The 11,061-nt window shown below is 47.8% G+C and overlaps 1 long non-coding RNA gene across 1 annotated transcript; it reads right to left on the bottom strand.

Annotated features, from left to right (window-relative positions):
* Positions 1–914: 914 nt before the first annotated feature.
* Positions 915–5,446, bottom strand: LOC126511879 (uncharacterized). Its single transcript, XR_007594801.1, has 3 exons — positions 5,360–5,446; positions 1,867–2,041; positions 915–1,732 (listed from the first exon to the last, which is right to left on the bottom strand). It is a non-coding gene; the product is annotated as an uncharacterized lncRNA (long non-coding RNA).
* Between the last annotated feature and the right edge of the window lie 5,615 nt (positions 5,447–11,061).

The following is an 11,061-nucleotide window of genomic DNA, read 5'->3' on the forward strand; positions in this document are numbered from 1 at the left end:
GCCGGATCCCCTCAGGGAGTGTGCTAGGCTTTCGTTCAGATGAACTCACTCTGGGGATCTTCCGAACTTTTCCTTTCACACGTGTGTCCGTTCCCTTCCCTGCTCCCTGGCCTTCCCTGTTGACGCAGCTGAGGTGTTCTCACGGAAGGCCTTCTGAAGCTTCCCGCGGGCAGTCAACCCTGCCACCCACACACCTTCAGAAACCACAGAGATACTTCTCTACTCAAGGACACGAGCATGAACCACACTGCCCACTCTATCTCCCAAGCAGATGGCGCCTCAAATAACCTCAGCGGCACCATTAAGACCGACTAGGAGCAAGGCCTCGCTCGGGAAGGCCCCGGCAGGGCTGTGTAGTGGGCTTTGGCGATAGGGCTCTGGGCTGTCTTAAACCAGGAATGACTATGATTGGTAAGAAAAGCTATCACTCTGTAAGTTCCGCAGGCACCAGCACCAGCTGCTTTATCTATGAGATATGGATATCAGGTAGCAGGCACTGGATTGACGTGTTACGAGCTAAGCCGTCCTGGACGCGTTTCATCCCCTAACCCTTCAGTAGCTCAGCGGTTGATACTTCAGCACCAAACGCCGGAGGAAACTGTGGGGCAGACAGATTAAGCAACCTGTGGAGCTCTTTGGCTGCTCAGAACAACTCTGCTTTCACACCCACTTCACCGGTGAGGAAACGGAGGTTTGAAGACACAAGCTAACAACGGCTAAAAATAGGGATCTTCCTTCCATTCGTAGGACCCCCACAGCCTTGTCTTTCAGTTGCTGAGTTCTGTTGCTCCAGAACCCTGGGTAGCTGTGTGACCTTGAAGAGGGGGCAAAGCTTTCTGCCACAGCTACCACGCGTCTACCCTAACCTTTACCCTACCCTGAGAGTATCCAATCCTCTCGTCTGAAAGCTCTCCTATGGATCCTTCTGGGTGAGCAGGGTGGGGGTAGCAGGGGTGTTCAACACAATGGTGATAAAGTTGTTATTCCCAGATCATGGAGTACCCCCGAAACCAACCAGGAGACTGAGTCCTATATGTAAAGGAAAGAGCCTTTATTCTTACACAAGTTTGCAAACTCCGACTCTCCGTGTGTCTGACATATTGGGGTAATCGGAGAGCCCCGAGCTCAGCTGGGGTTGGGTTTCTATAGTAGCAAAGGTGGGGGTGAGGGATTTCTAAAAGTCAGGACCCCTAATTGGCTGGCATTTGTCCAGGGGTGTCCTAGTGAAAAGCGATGGTGTGTGCTGGCAGATGATCCTGTCTACAATGACTGGAACATTAGGAATTTCCATAGGATGGTCTGTTCCTGGGTGGAGCATGGGTGGTCTCGGTTTGTGGTCTTTCTCGGAATCAGGTATTGTCTAAGGTAAACTACTGAGACTCGGACCTCTATTGAACTTGTCCTGGCTGAGTCCTACAAAAGTAACCCCTTATAATGCTCCACGGTTTCATCTGCCTTAGAAAGTCACGTCCAGTTACAAACGTGAACATCGGGCCCTGGACTGTGGTGGGTGGGGGATTTTCAGTCCTCCACTTGAGGGCAGCAGCTTCCTGTGCCGAGCATCCCAAGGCTGTCTCCACAGAGCCCATCAGAGGGATTTCCTGGTGGCAATTTCAGGGCAGGGAGACAGATACCTCAGAGCTCATCCATCTCTGTTGCTTCTCCTGCTGAAGTGTGAGGTCTGGAAACAGTGTATCGAACATTCTTCTCTTGTTAGGCGTCAAGATGGGGTCTTTAAAATAAACCACAAAACGAAATAAAACCTTACATTTACTGCCTGGAATTTACTGAATTTCAATTTTCTCTCTTTTGGTCATTAAATATCTCATGCCTCGCACGGGTAAAGGAATCCAAGTCAGAACTCACGCAGGTGTGTGGGTGACTCTCGTCAAAACTCCTTCCCAGCTGCTAGATGGGCCACGTCCTGCAGGTGACAGACCAGTCACGGCCCCTGTTTCTTGACCAGTGTCAGAAAAGTTCGGTTTGGAAAGAATCCAGTACCTTTCGTCTGTCGGTGGGTGAACTTTCCCCCAACAATTTCCTACGTGGAAAAGACAAAGATCTTCGTGATCAGAAAAACAGAGAGAATATAAAACAAATAGGGTTACATGCGTAAGGTTGGAAGGTGGCATGCTAATTGCCTTGAATTTTTGGACACCACCCAAGAAACTCAGCCCAAAGGGATCTGACAACTGTCAAGGGCAACCCATCGTATCATACGTGAACTGAACTACAATAAATACTGATATATGGTCCGTCTTTTATATTATATATAATATATATTCTATTATAAAGAAGATATAGCTCTCTTGTAAAATTCTTTTTAGTCAAGAATTCCCTTTGCTACCATGGTGACCTTATAGTTCAAAATGCTGGGGATTTTCTTTTCTTTCTTTTTTCTCCAGCCAACTTTGGATATATTCTGCCAGTTTTTTTCCTGAAATTCTCTCCCAGAGACTCCACTGGCTGACATCTGCATAGTCATTTGCATAATGTTATTCCCGATAAAGCCCTGGTTCTCTAAAGAGGAAAATTAGCAATTATTATTTTATCACCGAAGGAATGATAGCAAGGGATGTCAGCTACCAACCTCATTTCAAAACTTCTGAAAGAGGCCGTAAAAAAAATTATAATAATACGAAGGCATGTAGGATTAAAGAATTGCCACCCCGTCATGTGACGCGGACTTCTCTGGAGGTGATTAAAGGTGTTCGGCGGCGAGGAGAGGAGGGACCAGGTTGTCAGTTGCCGGCGAGGGAAGGAACAGAGGCGAATTATCCCAAGCAAACCGTTTAATGGGGGCTTTGTCAGCGTGGCGGGCTGCGACGCTGGGTGACAGCTGGCGCTTAAGAGTCTCCTTATTAAGGCGACATAATTTTGTCCATCTGCGAGCTCAGAAGAAAAGGGGGGAGGGCAGTAATGGTTCATGCTAGCCCGGAGTCACGCGTGGCTCTCATTACAACATTGTCCCATCGAAGGACACCATTCACATCTCTTCTATACACACCCAACGTGGACCTGTTTTTTTTTTTTGTTTGGAGCTAAAGGAGGATCTTTATAATTTCACGCCCCTTTTGGATGACTCCAGGGCTCCAAATGGCCATTAGGGAAATCCTTTCCTATTCCTGAGAGAGAAGCGCCCAGCTGCGCCTCCTCCCCAGGGGCAGGTGACAGCCATCAAGACAAGTCATTAGCAGGTTGCAACTGAGGAGCCAGATTGTCTCCTACGTCCAAAGTATCAAAGATCTCGGCCTTCCTGGTGGGTTGAAAGGCCAAAGGTCACCAACGCTGGTTTGCTCAAGGGTAAAACTCTTTAACGAGAGGACCCTTAGGGTATATTTAAATTTTGTCTTATACCTGAGTAATGGAGCTTTTAGATAGTAAGAAAAAGAAGAAATAATGTAACTCTACTACCCAGTGATAAGCAATAATATTCTAAAAGAGACATCTTTTTATTCTATATGATATTTATTTGCTGAGTGTTTGTCATTATGTATATTCAAAATCGATTTATAACCTGGCTTTTCTACACAGTAATATCCAGAAATAATAATACATTTTCCTTGTTTCTCAATATTTCAAACTCATTATTTTTAATGACTGTCTAATATTTCAATTATAATGACCTTTCCCTAATTTAACCAGTTTCCCAGAGTGTACTTTTAGATTTTGGGGGGGTCTTTGGGTATTTATTCAGCTTTTCTAGACATAAAAGGAAACAATCAGGAAATCTCATGTGTGTTGATTTCTAGGATCAAGAATCTTCCGATGCTTTTCAGTGAATTTGTATTAATCATACGGTGTCTGTTCATATTTCACAAGTTGCCAGACAAAGAGACAGGAAGACAGCCCACAGGGTGTTCTGGGCCGAGTCAAAGGCCCTCAGCCCATAGGTGAGAAAGATTTGGTTATAGAACTGGTCTAAAGAAGACATTCTGTGTGTAGGTGCAGAGGTAGAGGCGAACAACTCCTCAGCTTTTAAAGCTACAGTGATCTTGGCCCTCTAAAGGGCGGGCATGGGCATGTTGGCAGTGATCCGTCCACGCGTTATGTAACATTTAAGAAAACGGGCGGTCCCGGAGATTGTCCTATGAAAGGAAATAAGCCACCCCCAAAAAGACAAATGTCCTCGTAAGAGTTGCTGGCCAGGTGGCTTTTAAGCCTTTGGAACTGTTTTGTTGGTGGAGCGAGGAAAGGCTCGGATGCTCTAAGAGCCTAATGGGCCACCCTAGAGGGAGCGTAAAACAGAACTGTGCCGGAATTATAAACCGCTGACAATGAAGGGCCCGCCCGTGAGGTTTTGGAAGGGAATAAGTACTCTCCTGAGGACTGAGATAATGCCATTCGTGTAGTGTATTAGCCAAGAATCTGGCGATTTCTGCCTGTCCCGAAAGCTTAACTGGGGTTAAATCTGAAGGTGACAGGCTGATGAGTTTGGCAGAGAAATGTTTTAAAACAAGATGGTAGTCAGGCTGGTGCTGAAGCAGCAGCTGTAGGTAATAAAGAGATGGGTACCATTGTAGAGAAACTCCCTGCGCTCAGAAACAGTGGTTTAAAAGGGTATCCTGAAGGCAAAACTCTATCCCTCAGAAGAGGCTCTACTTTGTGAAGGTCCATGTTCATTGAAAGGAAAACAGCCTGAGATAAAGGGGTTCTCTGCTCCTTAAACTGCTCAAGTAAGTGTTTCCCCCAGGTCAGCATAGAGAAGCTGATTTAGTAGTGGTTCACAGGGGCTGAGCTTGCATCTTCACCATGGGGACTGGGCTTGCATCTTCACCAAGAGGGCTGGCCTTGCTCTTCACCAAGAGGGCTGGCCTTGCTCTTCACCAAGGGGGCTGCGTTTGCATCTTCACCAAGAGGGGCTGGACTTGCATCTTCACCAAGGGGGCTGAGCTTGCATCTTCACCAAGAGGGGCTGGACTTGAATTTTTTCTGGGGCCGTCATTTCTATCTGAGTACTTAAAGGTACTGTGGCCCAGTGCCCCACCCACCAACAACACCGCATAGTTCCATGCCCACCCTCCCTTCCTGGCAGCTAAAAGCAATTTTGCTTAGGAAAATCAGTACTGACCTCTATGTTTTCTTTCTTTTTTTTTTAAATTTCCTTTACTATGCCAGCCAGTCTCAGGATGAAGATGTGAAGGGGTTACTGGCAGTGTAATCCCAGGGACGGCCCCTCTTCATTCCCACGAAGGAGGGAATCCCCAAGGCAATCAAGAACCCAAAATTTTAGGGCAGTCACTAGCCATCCCCATACCTTCTGTCTCTGGTATGTAAACCTAAGTCCAGTTCAGCAAGAGCGGAGTGGCATTTTATAGGACATTGATGAAGCTCCTCAGGGAGCACTCAGAGGACTCACCAGTTTTGGAAGCGCCTTCATTTTCCTCCTCTCTCTTGCTGTCATTTCCAGCTCAACAGCATTGTCACGCCACGTCTGTGCTGTGACCTTCTGGCAGCCTTCCCCACCTTCCGGCAGCTCTCCTATTCCAGCGTGAATGGCGTCCTGAGGATCAGTCCTTGACACCGTGAATATGTGCCGCCTTGACTGGGTTAGTAGAAAAGCTGACTGGCCAGTAGCTGGATAGGATAAGTTTGGAGTGGATGGGAGAACCAGACTAAAATACTGGGAAGAAGAGTCGTCAGCGAGACACAGAGAGGAAGCAGGAGGTGCAAGATGAAAGAGAGGTAACGCCACATGGAAGAACGTAGATTAATATAAACGGGTTAATTTAAGTTGTAAGAGTTAGGTAGTAACAAGCCTAAGCCATTTGCCAGGCATTTATAGTTAATATTAAACTTCTGTGTGTTTATTTTTGAGCTTGCAGTCCTGACAAAAACTCTGCCTGCATGCCTTTTATCATTAACCAAAAATACTCCATGTATGAAAGTTTGTCGTTCAAATAACTATAAAGCAAGATCCATCCCCATTTTTTACCAGCTGACTGGCGTGTGACTTTTCCTGGACAGACATGACTAAACCTACTGGACCCCAGAAAGGGCACCAAAAACACACCAGAGAAACAGTTTCACCCAAGTCTGGCTTAGTGAGCCAAAGAGTTTATGGGGTTCTTTCAGGAGCATAGTTAAGGGGTTATTATAGAAGTATAGAGGGATGGCAAAAGGCAGCTGCCTTTGTCCCAAAACAAGCCCTTCCTCCCCCACACATACCCTGTGACAGGCATGAGAACTGCTTCTCTGCAGCTTCCTGCAGGACTGGCCAACAGTTTAGCTAGTCTGCACCCGTCCCTAGCCATGATTCCTGCTTATGTAAGGGGTTGGGGGCTAATCCTTGTAAATTTCAGATGCTTCCTGGGGCCTTGTCAATTTCTTTTACTCCCCGGGTCTTTTGGAGTCTCTTCCCAGGAAGAGATGTTTGAAGGAAATGGCTACACGGCACTCACTATCCTTTAAAATCTTTACAGAAGATCTACCAAAGGCCAAAACTTGAGAAATCAAGTTAATATGTTTTCCTCTCTTGTCTTTTTTAAGTCTCCCTTTCAGATCATGGGTATTAATTCCATTAAAGCCTCAGCAACTAGTGGTCCGACCTTAAGCCAGTTAATATCCCAGTAAACCTACGACTGAACATTCTGCTGTCAAGAGTTGGAAAGGGAAGGCAGGAGAGATGGCCAATAAACACGGACAATTATAACATGTGCCCTTATTGCTAAGGATTATGTAGAGAACTTGGCCACAGAGACACAAGCTCACTTCTACCGTAGCCTTTCCTTAAGCATAAGGCAGAGGTGGAAATGACCGTTACACAGAGTTCAGTCATCTTAATATTAACACCTAGAGTCTAAGTATTTAAGCATGAAGCCCGACAGGCAAAAGTTTAGTTTTATGAAGTGCCGGAATAAAAGGTCGATTCAAAGTACTTGTACAATTCAAAAAAGTAAATCTTTTTCTTGGGTAGCTAGTACTTCCTTTTGTTAAGTTTTAAATCCCTGGCTACGGGGAATCCACCGCCACTGATGTAATAAGTCAATCAAACTGAATTAATAAATAATAAATGATTTATTAATAAATAATAATTCTGAGCAAAGCATTCCTGGGTGGCGCCAGGAGAAGCTGAGACGATCACGAGGGGAATCCATGAGGTGGGGGCTTTTTAATGCCCTCCAGGGGTGGAGCCGCCAATGGCAGGCTTTTTGAGGGGACGGGTTGAATCTGGACTGAAGCAACTCCAGGGGAGGGGGCTAGGGGTGGAGCTTCCACGCAAACACCTTTCTTGGGTCAAGAACAACAGAGTAACAGATGCAGTTCAGACCTCTGAGCTCCCCTCGCCTCTGTGGGATACTGTACCAAGCCATGAAGCTTACTCCACAAGGGGGAGTCACGTTCATGTTCAATTTCCTTCTGGAAACCAGAGAGGAACAAAACAAGATTCTGCTCCAGAACTTCCTGAAATTCCCCCAAGACACTTTGGGGTTAGTCTTTTCAAACCAAAAAAGCCCTTTTTCAAGCCAGTTTTTCAACAGATCCAAACCTGTTTCCCAAGTCAACCTTTTTAAGAAAGGCCACACCCGTCTCCCCAGTGAAGACCTTGCTCCTCCAGTTAGCCCTTGTGCCAGGGATGTCTCTCTCCGCTGGCCACCCAGTCCCTGTTTTCTCCTTTGCGACTAGTTCTCCAGATCTTTTCTTCAAAGACCCCCGGAAACCAAGCGGCCTCACCAGCTGTGCTTTCTGCTAGACACCTAACAGTCTTTGGGACTCCTGGCTGGGGAGGAGATTCTGATCTCAGGTGGTGAGGAGAATCCCCCGGAAGAGAGCTGTAAAAGCAGCTGAGGTTCAGAGCGCAGATTCTACCTGCTTCCGCAGTGGCAACGACTTACGCCGTTTCTGTCTGCCAGGGTCGGCCTCCACAACAGAGCAGTTAGTCTGCAGTGACCAAGAAGCCTTGCCATGCCTGCTCCTGCAGTGGAAACCAACCACACTAGAGAGTCATTATGGCCCTGCCCTCAGAAGGAGCCTTCCACACTCAGCCACTTCCTTTCTGTGGGACTTTGTCTGGGGATTCGCCATTCGCTGGGAAGACAGGTGTGTTCTGTCTCTGGGATTGAATTTAGGGCTTCGTGCAAGCTAGGCAAGGACTCCACCCAGCCGCGCATAGAGACGCTAACCGTTTGTAGAGTATCGTAGGAATTAAACGAGATTAGATGCTTTAGGGATATTCTGATTATGCCCTAAGGAATCTTGAGGGCCTAGGAGATGTAGCTAAGAAACCAGCGTAGCAACAAGGGAGGAGGAGACAGCAATGAATTACTTCTACCTTCACACACACACAGACACAGACAGACACACACAGACACAGAGAGAGAGACAGACAGACAGACAGACAGACACACACACACAGAGACAGACACACAGAGAGAGACAGACACACACACACAGACACACAGAGATAGACAGACAGACAGACACACACACAGAGAGACAGACAGACAGAGAGAGAGAGAGACAGACAGACACAGACACACAGGAATCAGCTGGTTTGACCCTTTATGGATAAGAACCTTCCTCTGCTTTCACACGCACCCCTCTGCCAATGCTCTCTAGAACAGGGTTTCTAGTCTCTGACTGCATACAGTCAGCTTCAAGCTCTTCCACAAAGCTGCTCTGGGGTTCGACTCCCTGACTTGACACACCATCTAACCAGACAACACAGATCGCTTCTATTTGAATTATCAATATACCATGAATCTGTGTAACAGGGGGAGGGTGGGGAGGCCAGACCACCTCAGACCATCCGGGCAGCGGGCATCTGGAAACACTCAGACAAGCAGTAGTGGGGAGGCACGGTGCCCAGGAGACAAGAGGTCTGTGAGCAGGAACTGGGTGGGGCTGGGGCTGACTCCGGCCAGTCAACTCCCTAGCACAGGGCTCAAAACCCTCTAGCACTTAACTGCTTGCCAATCGCCCAAAACTGGTTTCTATCTTGGCTTCTGTCAGCTCTCACCAGAAGGAAACTGTTAGACTTGAGCCAGACCATGGTGGCGGCGGGACAGAGGGCAGCTGCCACCCAGAGGCGGTCCTGCCAATGACAGGGCGGTGGGAAGGACTCAGGCTGCTGTGCCCTGTGAACAACAAAGGACAATTGATAGGCACACGTGCCACACATTCCTGAGTGGATCTAGAAAAAGCTACTTAGTATATGGCAAAAACTTCCCCTATTCCGTGTGTGTTCCGTGTGTGTGTGTGTGTGTGTGTGTGTGTGTGTGCGCGCGCGCGCGCGCGCGATGTGTGTGCAGGTGTACACATGCCCTTGCACATGAAGGCCAGAGGTCAACTTCAGGTGTCATTCTTTAAAAAAAAAAAAAACATTTATTTATTTATTTTGTATACAATGTTCTGTCTGTGTGTATGCCTGCAATCCAGAAGACGGCACCAGACCCCATTACAGAAGGTTGTGAGCCACCATGTGGTTGCTGGGAATTGAACTCAGGACCTTTGGAAGAGCAGGTGCAATGCTCTTAACCTCTGAGCCATCTCTCCAGCCCCCAGGTGTCATTCTTTAAGCCCAGAATCTTATGCCGTTATTCGAATCCCTCATTGCTGGTCATTGTGGTTGTTGGGACATCCTTCTATCAAGGCAAGTGCAGTCGTGAGCCTGATCCCTGTGATCCCTGAGCACTTCTGCAGGAGATGCAGGAGTGACCCTGCCATGCAGCCTTAAAGTGGGACTTCCGAGCTACGGGGACTCCTGTTCCAGGGCGCCGCACGCTCGCTCGTTCATCTCCAATCCCGTTCCTGCCGTCACTGGGGAGCTCTTGCTCCCACCCTCCCCTCGGCAAACTTCGCTGTTATCTCTCCACTCCTCCGTCGAAGGGGTATGAAGTGTTCATCCTCAGGTAGCAAGACGCGGCTGACGGCACGAGGCGGTTCTGGGAGTCTGCTTTTTTCTGTGCTGGGCACTCACCTCCGATGCTGTCATTTCAGGAGCACACAGGCAGTGAGAGCCATTCATTCCCTAGCATAAAGTCCTCTATGGAACCGGTAGCTAAGCATCTGCTAAACAAATGAAGGGCTTTCAAGCCATCTGAGCGGACCTATTAGAAGAATATTATTTAACACGGTAACAGTCAATGGTATAATTGTTCCTGAAGTTAAACTTTATGAAGGTCAAACACTTTGCCCTAGGCTACACAGTTGCAGAGTGAAGAGACCTGGAAGCATCCCGGCCATTCACATTACCCAATTCCCACCCGGCGTCATTCAACACCTTGCTTTTCCTCAAAACTCAGCCAAAAGACAGACGAACAATACAAGACAAACAAAACATGAGGACCACCGATGCTTTGGACCACGCTCCGTGGTAACTTAGTTGCCTTGTCTTGATTAAAATCTCTCAAGCAAATGCAAGCATCTCTCAATGTTGCCTTTGGAAAGCATCAAAAGCATCAATTTAGAGCCCTTGTATCAGGAAAAATAATCCCACTTAGAGCAAAAGCTGCGGCCAGCTGTTGCCGCTACCTGCTCAGTTTCCTCTCCACCCCTGGTTCACGGAGTCTCGGGAACTCACGCTCCAGATGCCATGTTGCAGTTCTTCTTGATATAGCAAAACCATCCGAAACTCACTCGTGCAAAACAGGATTCCGACTCAGTCTCTCTCCCAAGTCGGATCCACCACAGCCTCCCCAGTCCCACGGGTTGCAGCTCCATCCTTCCAGACACCCAACAGAAAACTCTGGCGTCATCCCGCCAGAGCTCTCTCCTTCCCAGTTGACATTCCTCACTCTGCAAAGCATGTAAAGGGGGACAGAGTGCATGCTACGTAGTGACCACAGACTATGTAGTGAGGCAGTGGCCATAGGGCCCTGGGCTAGTCAGGGTACCTCCAGCCGAGTGACAGAAGGCAGGCCAACATAATGCTCGAATCCTAACACTCACCAAAGACTTCCAGTGTCTGTTTGCGATACAGAAGTCAGACTGGTCCTCTTAAAAAAGAACCTCAATGCTGGCCTTCTTTCCTGGGCCAGCGGGTCCTGTTCAGGAAGTCATTTCTTGTGCCTAGAATGCCAAGGTTTTTTCCTTATTCGTGACCTACTTGGAGTTGTTTTG

Source organism: Alexandromys fortis, unplaced genomic scaffold (genome assembly GCF_014885135.2).
Source record: "Alexandromys fortis isolate MF-2015 unplaced genomic scaffold, M_Fortis_MF-2015_v1.1 scaffold_65, whole genome shotgun sequence".
In the NCBI taxonomy this organism is placed as follows: domain Eukaryota; kingdom Metazoa; phylum Chordata; class Mammalia; order Rodentia; family Cricetidae; genus Alexandromys; species Alexandromys fortis.